This window comes from Leptinotarsa decemlineata, unplaced genomic scaffold (genome assembly GCF_025532065.1).
Source record: "Leptinotarsa decemlineata unplaced genomic scaffold, Ldec_3_MD MMD2_tig00000882_RagTag_RagTag, whole genome shotgun sequence".
Lineage (NCBI taxonomy): Eukaryota > Metazoa > Arthropoda > Insecta > Coleoptera > Chrysomelidae > Leptinotarsa > Leptinotarsa decemlineata.
This window is the reverse complement of record NW_027412556.1, coordinates 12,648,401-12,662,122: the sequence shown is the minus strand read 5'-3', so window position 1 is coordinate 12,662,122 and position 13,722 is coordinate 12,648,401.

Genomic DNA, 13,722 nt, shown 5'->3' with positions numbered 1-13,722 from the left:
AATGACTCCTTGATCTTAATTTTCAGAGACTACATAAAAATTTTCATATTTTCAAGAAAAAATGGTACTAAACTATAAATACCAAATGGGTCAGAAGCTCTTTAGCAATGATCCAAAAAGAAGATTTTAATTTCGCAAATAGTTTCAATGGAAAATACAGATTGACGATATTGATGTTGAGAGTGATGGAACCACATTAACGAATTATTGCAAATTCACCTGAAAAACAAAACCAGACAAACTCTCATGTTATAATAGAATGTTTTTGTTTTTTCTCAACGATGAGACGACAGCTAGACTTATTTTGAAAATAGAGTAGCTTTGTTTTTTTTATTCTGATGTGTTTGAGTAAAGATCGAAATTCTAGTAGTATCACTATATTTTCTTGAGAAAACCTTTCTGTATAATTATTATACGGTTTGCAACCTAGGAGATTCAACCAATACTATCTGAGTGTATTTCTGAAACATAAATTATTCAAATTAATTTGGTCGATGCCACAGTTTACAAGCGTAATAGAAATATAAAAATTGCAGTTTATTATTCATGATGGGTTCCAGAAACTTCTATAGAAAAATCATTATAGTCTTATTTCGCTCGTCTGGGCTATACGTGGCCCTATTAAGAATTCACGAACTATCGATTAAAGAACTAACAGACGTTTGAATTAAACGACCATCATTAGGTAGGAAAGTCAATTACAATCAGCAAGGAGTGCTTCAAAGAGAATATAAACATACAGAGCAGCAAAAGCAAAATTTGTAGCTAATTGAAAGTAATATAGGTACCTAATTGAAGGTAAATCTGTTTACCTCTGTTTAAAATCTGTTTTTCCGTTAATCAGCTGTCGCCCCCATACGAACGACAACTCTCAGAAGTTGAGAGACTTGTGCGAGTTAAGGCCTAACGAGGTCTTACCTTTTAACGTGTGATTACTAACACGGTTGGAGAATCATCCCAGCTTCAACCAGATAAATTGTCTCGAGAAAAATATCTAGTCGAGGCGGGAATCGAACCCACGGCCTTCCAATCGTGAGTCGGGCGCACTTTGCGTTGTCAAATCCTAATTCGACTGGCATAATAAAGTAATGATAGTTGCATGACGAAAGCTTTGTTTATAAAAATTTTTGAGACTCACCAACTACCGATTCAACAAATAAGTTACTACAACGTCTGTCTAAACTTCAAATGGTTCACATTCAATCGGTCAATGCCACAGTTTCCAAATGTAATAAAAAATCTAGTTCATTATTGATGAATAGTTCCAGTAACTCCAATAGAGAAATCATTATCAGTTCATTTTGCCCGTTTTGATGTACGTGGACCTATTAAAAATGTATGAACTATCGATTGATTGTGGGAAAATACACATCATGGGAACTAACAGATAGGTACTTCTATTGAAGGATCATCGTCAATTAAACGTGGTAAACTTAGAGTATTATTAAAGTAAAATAACACTCGTCACTGACAGATGTTTTCAATATTTTTTATTAATTCAAAAAATTGATGTGGTTCTCAAATATCGCAAACACTGAGAGAAATTTCTCTAAACTATTTTTTCTTCTAAATATTCAAATTTGTAGATATCCTACAATTTGAACTCGATTTGACCTTGAATTTGAATAACTTTCTACAAAAACTAGCGCCGCTCATGGTTATTTTATGAAAATTCAGAAGAAGTCAACTACGACCGTAAAAAATAATTAATAGTGATACAATGGACCCCAGTGATGATGAATCATCAATCTACTTATCTTGTGATCGTCAATAGAAGATAATTAACACGATACTTACTTATATTTTGACAGCTGGAAGGCCCTCTCTGTGAGAAACTGGAAATAGAGGAAGCAACGATCCGTTTGCCCACCAGATGCCTCCAACGTTTCGTTTTTTGGCTAGTCTGAAAATTGGGCATTTTCAACGTTGTATTACAAAGAAAAATATCATCGCCTTTACCAGGACAGTTGAGTGATTCAGCCTAGCATTACTGATGAGATCTTGGTGACTAGAAACAGCGTTATTTGGTTTTGGATCACAAGTATATCTGGTTGCCTTGCAGTGAAAACTGCAGTGGAAGACAGACGATGAACCTCGTTCGGTGGTCAAAATCGAAGCTTGAATTTGCAACTGACCGTCTTCTGTCGAGAGCTTGGTGGGCTGAAACAGCGCTGACTGATGTTGGTTCACAAGTACATTTGTGGAGAAATGGTTGTTTTATTCTTCATTCCAAGCAGTTTTTCCGGCTACACTGGGTATAATGTCCTTAAAATCAGTGTTGGTGGTTTGACCAGGTTAGCTTCCCAAATTTCTGCTACCGCTTTTGTCGGTTGATTGGTCAAACCACCAACACTGACATAAAAACTTGGCAAGTTGACTTGGGTGTCACACCAATAGGTGGTTCCACTTATGTTTCGCTTGCGTTTACGCAGCTATTTTTATCAAGTACTTTCTTGGTTTTTCTCATTTTTTCTTCAATCGAGGACCGCCTGCCCGGTACTGACGATGCCCAATAAGCTGAAACAGCTGTATACCGGTGGCTCTTGAATTGAAATCAATATGGAAATGATCAAAAAGTACTTATCAATTTATTTGTATATATATATATATATATATATATATATATATATGATGTGTTGTTTTTCCGGGTCGACTATCGAATAGTACACAACGGATGAACACCCGGAAAAACAACACATCATATTCTACCATCCGTGAAAACTTACATTGTAATATATATATATATATATATATATATATATATATATATATATATATATATATAAATGTAGACGAAATGTTAATTCTTGTGCATTAACAGAACATGTTAATTTGGAGGATCATAAAATGAATTTTGATAATCCCAATATTTTAGATAGAGAAATTAACACAACTAAAAGAATATTTTTGGAAATGATACATATCAATAACGAAGAATATTCAATGAATAAAAGAACTGATATTGATAGTCTCAGCAAAATTTACACATACCTGATAAAGAAAATAAAAGATCTAGTACCTAATTTGAGTATTATTCAGAATTTTCCCACTAGACATTGTCAGTCAAATTTTGATCAACTGTCATTATTTCATGTTTTTTCTATCTGTTTTTGAACCATTTTATATTTTATTCTCACGTTAGTAAGTTTTCCATATTTATATCTTTTTTATTTTACAAGATATATAATCTTATTATTGTAGTTGTCCTGACGAAGGTGTGAAATATACCGAAAGCTTGACATATAACAAAGAGTTTTCTCTGAAATGCACCACAAAATAAAATAATTCAACAAAAAGTATCTTTATGAAAAATAAAATAAAAAATCATAATATAAAAATTGAAGGCATTTAAACGGTTTAATGAAAAAATAGTTTTGGTAGGTAAACGATTATAAAATTAAAAACAATATATTAGAATCGCATTTTTAATTCATTAATCAATTTATTCTATGCTAACAGCAGTCATTTCAATAAATGAAATATGAAAAACCGACATTCAATCAGATCCTGCTGCTGTCGGATATAATTAAAAGTCCAGAAACATCTGTATACCGAAAACCCACTCATACGGGACAGTATCTGAACCACGAATCCAACCACCATCAATCGACAAAAAGAGGAATCATCAAGACTCTATTAGACCGTGCTTTTGGGCTCTGTAATACAAAGGAAGGTCTCGAGAAGGAACTAGACATCATCAAAAATGATCTTCAGCGGAATGGATACTCCAAAGCGATGGTAGAAAAGACTTTGGTTAAAAAACAGCAGGAGCCTCGTAAGGAAGAGAAGCCGTCACAACCAGTGCTTGCACTTCCCTACATCAGAGGATTATCGGAGAGGATAAGAAAAATTGGTTCCAAGTACAACATTAGAACCTGTTTCAGATCCGGTAACACTATCTGTAGCAGCCTCACGAAAACCAGGCCCCCAAACGCGGACTGCGATTCCAAGAATTGCATTTACCGGATACCCTGTGAGTGCGGAAAATCCTATATTGGTGAAACTAAGAGGCCATTGAATGTTCGCATTGCCGAGCACAAGAAGCACATACAGCGAGGAGAAACCAGCAAATCAGGAATAGCAGACCATGTTTGGACCCATCAACACAACATCGAGTGGTCCCAAGCTGAGATCTTGCACAGAGAGGAACATTGGTTCAGGAGAAAATTCAAGGAAGCCGCATACATGTTGTCCAACAACGTATTCAGCCAGGCCAGCGTAGATATACGAAACATATGGAAACCCATCATCAAACGAAAAATGACCAACTCCCGCCAAAACGGTCATCTCTCACAGAATCGGTGAAGCGGAAAATGGAAAGTAGAGAAAGTGAAAGTATTTCAACGACCTATAAAATAGTCATCTCTCGGAGGAATCAGTCCAGTCATCACCCGAAGACGATTGTAGATACCAACAATCGAAACGTCGTGAACTAACGTGACTTGGAATCTCTACACTTTTTATTTTTTTATTATTTTCTTCTTTTTCCATTCCTTCAATTTTTATTTATTCAATTATTATATTTTTACTTGTAGGTTATTTCACTATCATTTTATTTCAGGTTTATTGTTGCTTAATATAATTGTTATTTTCAACTATTCTTTTTTAATTATTCTTTTTTACTTGTTTCAGGGATTTCAAATCATTTTATATAGTAGACAATGGAAGTTCGAACTAGTGAAATTCATCACGAAACATTGTCAATCACCTTCAAACTAAAAGTCCGTTGTTGTATTGGTTAGAAAAGTAATTGTTTTACGGAAGGCAATTGCCATATCCTACTATTTATGAACGTTTTCAATGAGTGGTATTAACCTTAAACGGCTGGACAATGCATTATTATTAGCTTTGGTTTTCAAGTTATAAATGCTCCAAATCAATTGACCGTAATTAAAGGCAAATGTGTCGTGAAGCTACTGCTTGGGTGCGACCCACGAAACGAGAATACAAACAAACACGGCAATTCAGAAGGTACGAATTAGTCACTTTTAATTTAACCACCCACAGAATAATCAATAAGCAAGAGCTGGAAATAGAATTAAAGTTGTCACAAAACATGACAATTCCGATATCTATCATGAAGAAATGAGTCACCGGAAATTTGCATGTATCCCAAAGACAATATAATTCAAAATAAGTTTTGGCCTCGAATAGAGATCAATTTAAAAAAATCGATAATTAAGATCTGACAAATTGGTGTAGATCATTTTGGCCTTTTTTTTTGTACCAACCGTATATGTACAACTTCAGTATACATCTATTTTATTCCATGAACAAAAATAAGTAATTCATTAGCAGTAACTTGGAAAATTATAGACTTCATGAGAAGCAAACCATCTGTTCCGTTTTCTTCAACAGCTATTCAACAAATTACAGACTTGGATAATTTGGATTTATAGCAATCAGCTACGCCTTCGTGATATCTATAATTTTGTCAGAATAGATAAGTTTTTAACATGTTGTATATCATGAATTACAAGTTTATTTACATGTCACAATTATTTATTATTATTACGAAATCAAAACGTAACAACGGATTAACAAAGTATCTTATCATTTCTGTAAAAAGTATTGTCATTCAGTCTGAAATAAAATTCATTCATTCAACTTTATATTCACTTTCAACTTTTATGAAAATCCAGAGTTTTTTTTATTACACGCTTCATATTATCTTCACCTGAATGTATGTATGTTTGTTTGTTTGCTTGTAACTCTCAAGCTCGGGATCTGTATTTGGCAGAATTATCGACATTATTACTTGATCTATTCGCGGGCAGATGGCGCTGTACGTAACCTCCTTAATATAATTCGAACTCACTTAACATGTATTTCTTCATTTGAAAAAAGTTTTTTTTTATTAACACGCGCGCCTGCTGCCTTATTTGTAGCCCTCCGTTGCGCGCCTGCTGCCTTGGGCTTAGTAGCGGATTTTCAGACTCTCTCTCCGGAATAGGAAAATATCAATGGTAATTTTTCTAAACAATATACGGCTGATTGATCACAAAGTTTAGGTAAAATAAATATAGTTTAAGAAGACTAAAAAACAAGCTTTTGTAGCATACGAAACTAAAAAATGAAAAATAAATATAGTTTAAAAAACTAAAAAACACGCTTTTGAAGAACATCGAAATAAAAAGTTAAAAATATTTTTAAACTATATTTTTATTCGTTCACATACGTAGTGTTTAGTGAAGATAGTTGATGATATTTCCGCTAACGAATATCTGGAAAAGATTCGCTGTTTTCCAAAATTTTTTATCTATTTTATTATACGAATATATATATATATATATATATATATATATATATATATATATATATATATATATATATATATATATATATATATATATATATATATATAGAGGAGAAGGTAATCGTTGCTGACTAGTTAGGAATGGAACTAACAAATAATGGGGCTGAGCAGCAAATGAAAGAGTACTCTTTAAAGTTTGTCCAAGCTTTCGGAAATTTAATAAATTGTTTCCATCATCAGGGATGCTACAATATGATAGTGTAAGTAATATTAATATATAATTATGAGTGGTTAGACTTACAACTTTTTGAGGATGTTTCATACGGTGGTCATGTAAAATATTGGACACAACATGATGGATGAACATTGATACAATACATTTATAAAACTGGTTAAAGGATGTCTAATATTGGATAAAATATTTGTGAAAAACGTTACAGTTTAAAATTATTTTGAAGGAAGAATAATGTCACATGTCGAAATTTCACAAAACATTAATTTGGAGAGATTGACAGATAGTTGACATGACATATGTCAGTGGTTCTAGTGATAAAGGCTGTTACCAACTTTGACTTGTAAAGAATTATTATGGAAATTTCTACCTGTGCAGCTTTATTCTTTTTTTATTTTTTTAAAAGTGAATATAGGATAATAACAATTGGATTGAAATATATAATACATTATTCTATTAATGAATTCATTGAAACATTGTTATATGGATTTTTATCTAACGTCAAAAGATAGGAATATATCTCACTAAGATGATTAATGTCAGTTTTTTTGTTGATGCAATTTTCATTTTCAGCAATGAATGCCATTTCAAGAAAGGATCTTTTTGTTAAATGTGTTTCACTAGCTAAGACCTTAGTGGCATCAAAATTCATATGGTGGTCAAATTTATTGACATGTTCAGCTAAAGCACATCTTTCAGGATGGTGTCTACAGTCACTTTTGTGAGAAGTTATTCTGGAACTTAAAGTTCTTGACGTTTGACCAACATAGATTTTGTTGCAAGATTGACATGGAATACTATATATTACATTTATTCGAGAAGTAATGAGGGGTTTATCTTTAACTCTGGTGTGTAAAGTTCTTATCGTGAGCACTGCTTTAGTGGCTATTTTAATATTTGGTAATTCATTGAAAATTCTAGAGAGTTTGGGGGTGATCTCCTTAATGAAGGGTAAAGTACTATAAAAAACTGGAGTTGGAGCAATATTAATTCCATTGTTATCAATTATATTTGGGTTTGGTGAGGTTATATTAATGTCTGATATGGATGAGGAATTAAACAAAATATTTTTTAACATACTCAAAGGATATGAATTATCCAGGAAAAGTTTAAGCAAAATATCAAGATTTTTTTTATGGAATTGGATGTCAGAGATTTTCAACACTCTATTTTTCATTTGTTTAACTAGATTCACTTTCATCGAGTATTTGTGATATGACCAGTAGTTGATATATCTTCCTGAACTACAAGGTTTTCTGTACCAATCTATCACAATATTATTATTGGTAGTTCTTATGAACCTTGTGTCAAGAAATGGCACGGAGTGGTCAGTGTCTTCTGCTTCCATAGTGAATTGAATGTAAGGATCATAGCTGTTAAGTGTGTCAAGAATCTCTTCAGTACAATCCATTGGTAATGCAACGATGATATCATCAACGTATTTTTTAAAAAAATGAGGTTTAAAAGATAAGACAGGTAATACTGTGTCTAAAAGGTCATCCATAACATATGCAGCTAGGATTGGTGAAATTGAAGCACCCATTGGTGTACCAAATGTTTGTTTATAAATTTTGTTATCGAATGAAAAATAAGTATTGTCAAATAGGAATTGAATAAGGTTAATGAAATTGTCTTCTGAGAGAGTACAATGCAATTTAATATTGTTCCATTGCTTGTGGATTGCTCTTATACACGCATCCTCATATATATTGCTGAACAGGGATACCACGTCCAAACTGGCTAGAATGTAATTAGGTGGTAATGAGGTGTTGTTAAATTTATTTGTTACCTCGAATGAATCTTTTATGTAGTATTCATTGTCAAAGTCATATGCCTTCGTCAAGATATTCGTTAACAGTGCAGCAATTTTTTCGGTAGGAGATCCTATCGAGGCTACAATTGGTCTTACTGAAAGTGTCGGTTTATGTACCTTGCGTAGAGCATAGAACTTTGGGGAAATACCGCTGTAGCTAGTCAGCTTCTTTCTCATCATTTCATCAATTTGATTTGATTCTCTTAGTTTTTTATCAAGGAATTGGCTTTCGTTTGAATGGAATTGGTAGGATCTTTATTTAATTGTTTATAAGCAGAATTGTTGTTGATAATGTCATTAGACAATTGAATGTATTGTAACGGTTGTTATGGAAAAATATCTGTTAAAATAAAGTTATAATTTAAATTAAGAACACTAAATCAAATCGAAACATATGCCTAAACCATGTAAATACCAATAGAAATACAAAATAAAATAAAAAGTCACACCACGTTCAATGCAATCAATTGTCCTTTTTAAAACATCTTTAACTGCATTCTTTATACTACGGGGTTTCGTGCTTACAACACATTCTCCAATAACTACCTCTAAATGGTTTATATCTCGAAAACGTCTTTGCTTATACACCTTTTGTTTTAAGTAACCCCACAAGAAGAAATCTAGTGGGGTTATATCAGGAGATGTAGGCGGCCAAAAGTGTTCCATATTGCGACTGATTACTTTGCCCCTAAATATTTACAAAAGACGTTCTTTAACCACCCTTGTAGTATGATTAGGTGCACCATCACACTGATACCACACAACATTTCTTACTTGAAGGGGCATATTATCCAAAACTTCAGATAGTTCGGTATTCACAAAGTGTAGGTAGTCCGCAGAATTTAAATTATGTCTAAAAAAGTATGGTCCTATAATTTGATCGTTTAATATGCCACACCATACATTCGTCTTAAACGAATATTGATCTCGACATTCGATTACGAAATGTGGGTTTTCTTTTGCCCACCACCTGCAGTTTTTCGAGCTCACAACGCCATTCGAAGAGAAGGTCGCTTCATCTGTCCATAAAATTTGATAAAAAAAACGATAATTTTCTCCTTTTTCCCTTGAAACCAAAAAGAAAAATACAAGCGCATATCGAAGTCCCTTTCTTTTAATGTATTGATAAATTTCGGTTTATAAAGCGTAAATTTATTTTTGTGTAAAATACGTCGTACACTCTCTCAGTCGACATCTGTTCTATCTGCAATATCTTGAATACTTGTTTTTTTATGTTCTACGACATCCAAACATATTTCAAATTCCACTTCTTCAGTATGTCTAGAAGGCTGATGTGCTTTTCTAAAATTACTCTCAACCGAGCCAGTAGATTTAAACTTAGCTATTATCCTACTAACTGTTGACTGATGAATATTTCTTGCAGGATGTCTGGCATTGAAAATATCAGCTACTTGTCGGTGACCGGTATTCTCGCCGCATATTAAAACGATTTCAATTTTCTCTTGAAGATTCAGCATTTTTAACAACACAGTAGACAACGAATAAACTATTTTAAATCTAAAACTGATAAACACTATTTTGAGTTATTCAACAAATGTCGTATGACAATAAAATATTTTGTTTATTCAGTTCAGTTCAATTGTTTCCACAGTACCCTTAGTTTAATTTCGTTGTAATTTTTCGTAATTAGTAACTGTTTGAAAAGTGCAGTAAAGAATAAATTATTGACATTGATATTGTTTTTTAATTATGCTTATGTATCAAGCTATTTCGCAAAAAGTAGAAATAAAGTGAAATATTTATCTGTTTTTAAAAACTGTATCAACTTTGCATCATTTTTGGCATAATTTTTGCTGGTGTTTTAAATTTTTTGCGAAATAAGTTGTATTTAGAATTGCAATTGATAATAAAAATGCGTTGGAAAGATAAGTTAGGCATAAAGCACTAACTTTGTTGAGGTTTGGCTAAATTTGAGAAATCGGCAAATGTCAAATTTTTGAAAAACTGTAAAAAACTAAATTTGTACTAGAGAGCTAAAAATTGGTATATGGGTAAAAAATGAAAAAAACAATCATCTTTTCTCTTTACCGATTTTCGAAATTTCGAGCAATAACTGCTTTTCTGAACATTTTTTGGAAAAAATGTCAAATTGGACAGGGAAGAAAAATCACTTGATCGGTCATATGCATGTCATTTGGCATCATTTTTAAAGCACAACCTAATGGAGATATCAAAAGTTACTTGAAGAGATGAACAAAAAAATCCCATTTGCTCTGCTTTTGTGTGTGTATATATATATATATATATATATATATATATATATATATATATATATATATATATATACACAAAAGCAGAGTAAGTGATCATTAGATCTGAAATTCGTATTCCCTGAGAAGACAGCCTGCCGTTTTCAATCCTGAGGTTCGACAATAAGATTGGCATCGTTTCACTTAAAATTCCAATAATCAGAAAATTCATTCTAACAAAGTGATCTGCAGGAGCGGCTTCACCTATAGGGGCCTCCAAGAGCCGGTCGCTTGCACACAGCGGGTAACCATAGATAGAGCCAATTTTTTAGTATGCGCTGTACCTCTTACCGTTACATAATTTAAATAACTTATATATTAATAAAACAATTTCTGTGTTTCCGAATCTGTCCATCAGCAGTGACGGCTCGTGCATTGGTGAACAGGAGAGGCTTAAGTCACATAGACTATATACACACAGAAAAGTCGCCGGAGGCGCGAAAATTTTTATGTTGTTGTACGCTTTGCTTAATACTGAAGTATTTTTAGAAAAAAATAATCATAATAATTTGTCAATATCTTTTAATTTATTGCGATGAATAGCCTCAAATTTTATGGGGAGGCTAAGCCTCCCTTGCCTCCTCTGACGAGCCGCCACCGCTGTCCATAACTCTTAGAACTCAGCTCACATTGACAGTCACAGTAGCACACAGTGAAAGATCATTTTCAAAACAGATATAATTAAAATCTACTTTAGGTCAACACCTGTCGCAAAGACAATAAACAAATTCATCAATAATTATTATTGAACATAATACAAATCTGCCAAAAAAGAATTTTTTGTTTTTGACAGATTTGGGTCATGTTCACTGTAACTGGTTTCATGGCAAACGACGATATTGAGCTCACGGCAAAATATGAGCGTATTTAGACCGAACATTTTGATACAACAGGGCGCCAGGTTATTGATTGCACACAGACGCTACATGGGCTAAAGCCGCCCCTGATCTGGATAGAACCCTCCTTTTTTCGAACGATATTCGCTTCATTGTTCACTCTACATGCTGTGTTATATCTGTTGGTAGGTATAGGAACCGCATATGCTGGACATGCCGACATCAATAGCAAAAAGATCTCGGACCCCTTGCGGCAGGTCCTCCATCTAGTATCGGGAACGTTTATGGGTTTCATTCGACTATTGTAGACCGAGGTGTTGAAAAAGCCGTTCTGATAGGCTTCCGAATGTCAGCGCATTTGACCTAGGGAAGGCAAAAGTCAGGTTCTTGGAAAAGCTAAGGTCTTCAGTGTTCTCAAAGATGTCCCCTTGCATAGGTTTTTCTGTCAAGCCACAGTAGTGTGGACTTTTTGCTGAATAGGTCGCATCTGTGACAAAGTAGTTCAAAGAATCAGGAAGACATCAGTTGTTCAAGTAACTTCACTTCTTGGTCTGTAGCTTATGAAGAGTCATAAGATCAAATGCCTTTTGGCATGTTTATAGTGCATTGAGACCTGCATTATACATCTATTGATGCGTGGGTTCTCGTTAAACACTTCTCTTTGACCCTCTCTGCTTAAGTATCCGTGGAAATACTGGGTCAACTGCGTAGAGTATTCTTGCAAGGTGAAGATAATCTACCTCGACTAGATATTTTTCTCGAAAGAATTTATCTAGTTGAAGTTGGAAAAGTTCTGCAACGTTATATGGCTGACGGCTGCGAATAACTATGATGTTTCCAAGGTAGCTCGGGGAGCCACCTTGGCTCCAGAACACGAGGCTAGGGACCAAAACAGCCGATACCATTAACAAGAAAAAAAGTTAAAGATAAACAACTTTTAACACGACTTCAAGCATGTTATCGGAATTTGGTTTAGCTCATTTTGTTCAGCCTATTGAGCTCTCTACAGAAAGGTTCGAACTGCGCTATAGCAGGGGAGCCTACGATGCAAAATGGGGATTTACTCGAGCGTCATTGAAACATATTAGATTGCAAAGCTTAGATGATAAGAAGAAAAAAATGTTATATAATATTTATCTTTTCATCGGTGGGGGAAGCGGCAATAGATTTTTAAATAAGTAAAAAAATACTGTTGCATGGACATACTCGAGCGCGTCAGATATTGATAGCATCAATCTCCTACGTATTTTTAATAATGTTGCTATGTTAATCTGATCGTTTGCATGATGTGTGTGGTTGTACGTAAGGGTTAAAAGTGAAAAGAAAAAAAATTTAATCGAGCGCGTCAGATTTTCTAAGGGGGTGTTGAGTGCAACAAAAAAAGCTCTCATTCAATAATCTGACGATTTCGATATAACGCAAACTCGCGGCCATTATTATAATGTGCAAAAAAATTCGCCATTTTGAAATACTCAAGCGCGTCAGATTAAGATATATATGGTTCATCTTTATGTTTTGGACGTGCTGTCTCATAATCTGACGATTATCTAGAAGGATTCGTTCAATCTGACAAAAACATTTTTTTTTAATTCATTGAACTTAATTAATTGAAAAGCTCAGGAAATAGCATGCAAATAAATAAGTGTATGTTTTTTTAAGAAGAATACTTGTATTTATAAGAAAATATTTTTTTTAATGCTCAAAAAAAATTTAATTTTTCATAATCAATTGATTAATTAATGAAAAAAGAGAAATAAAACTTTGTGTTTTTTACCACTTTTATTTGTAACTAACGTTACTGCAGTTTCGTCCTATGAGGACATTTTCAAACTTATATATTGTATAAGTTTGAAAATGTCCTTATATATTGTATACGTTTGAAAATATCCTTATAGGACGAAACTGCAGTAACGTTAGTTACAAATAAAAGTGGTAAAAATATAGAAAGTTTTATTTATCTTTTCTTCATTATGATTTCCTACCACGTAGTAACGGCTACATCCATCAATTAATTGATTAATTAATCATCAACTTCATCTTCATCACGAACGAGTCTGTGATCAGCTGTGATGGCGTCATGGCAACAGAATTCAGAGTGGGGACGGAGAGTAATAGATAGAGAAAAAGTGAATAGAGAATAGAAGAATAGAAACTTGGAGAGGGAAATATAGGTATCACACAGCTGCACGCATTAAACTTGTTATTTCGGTTTGCGGAAATCGTCAGATTATATATTTTTCGTTATCCTTGAATTATTTTCTTCAAAATTAAAACAAATTAGGGACGCTCGAGAATGTTGAAATGACGTAATTTTT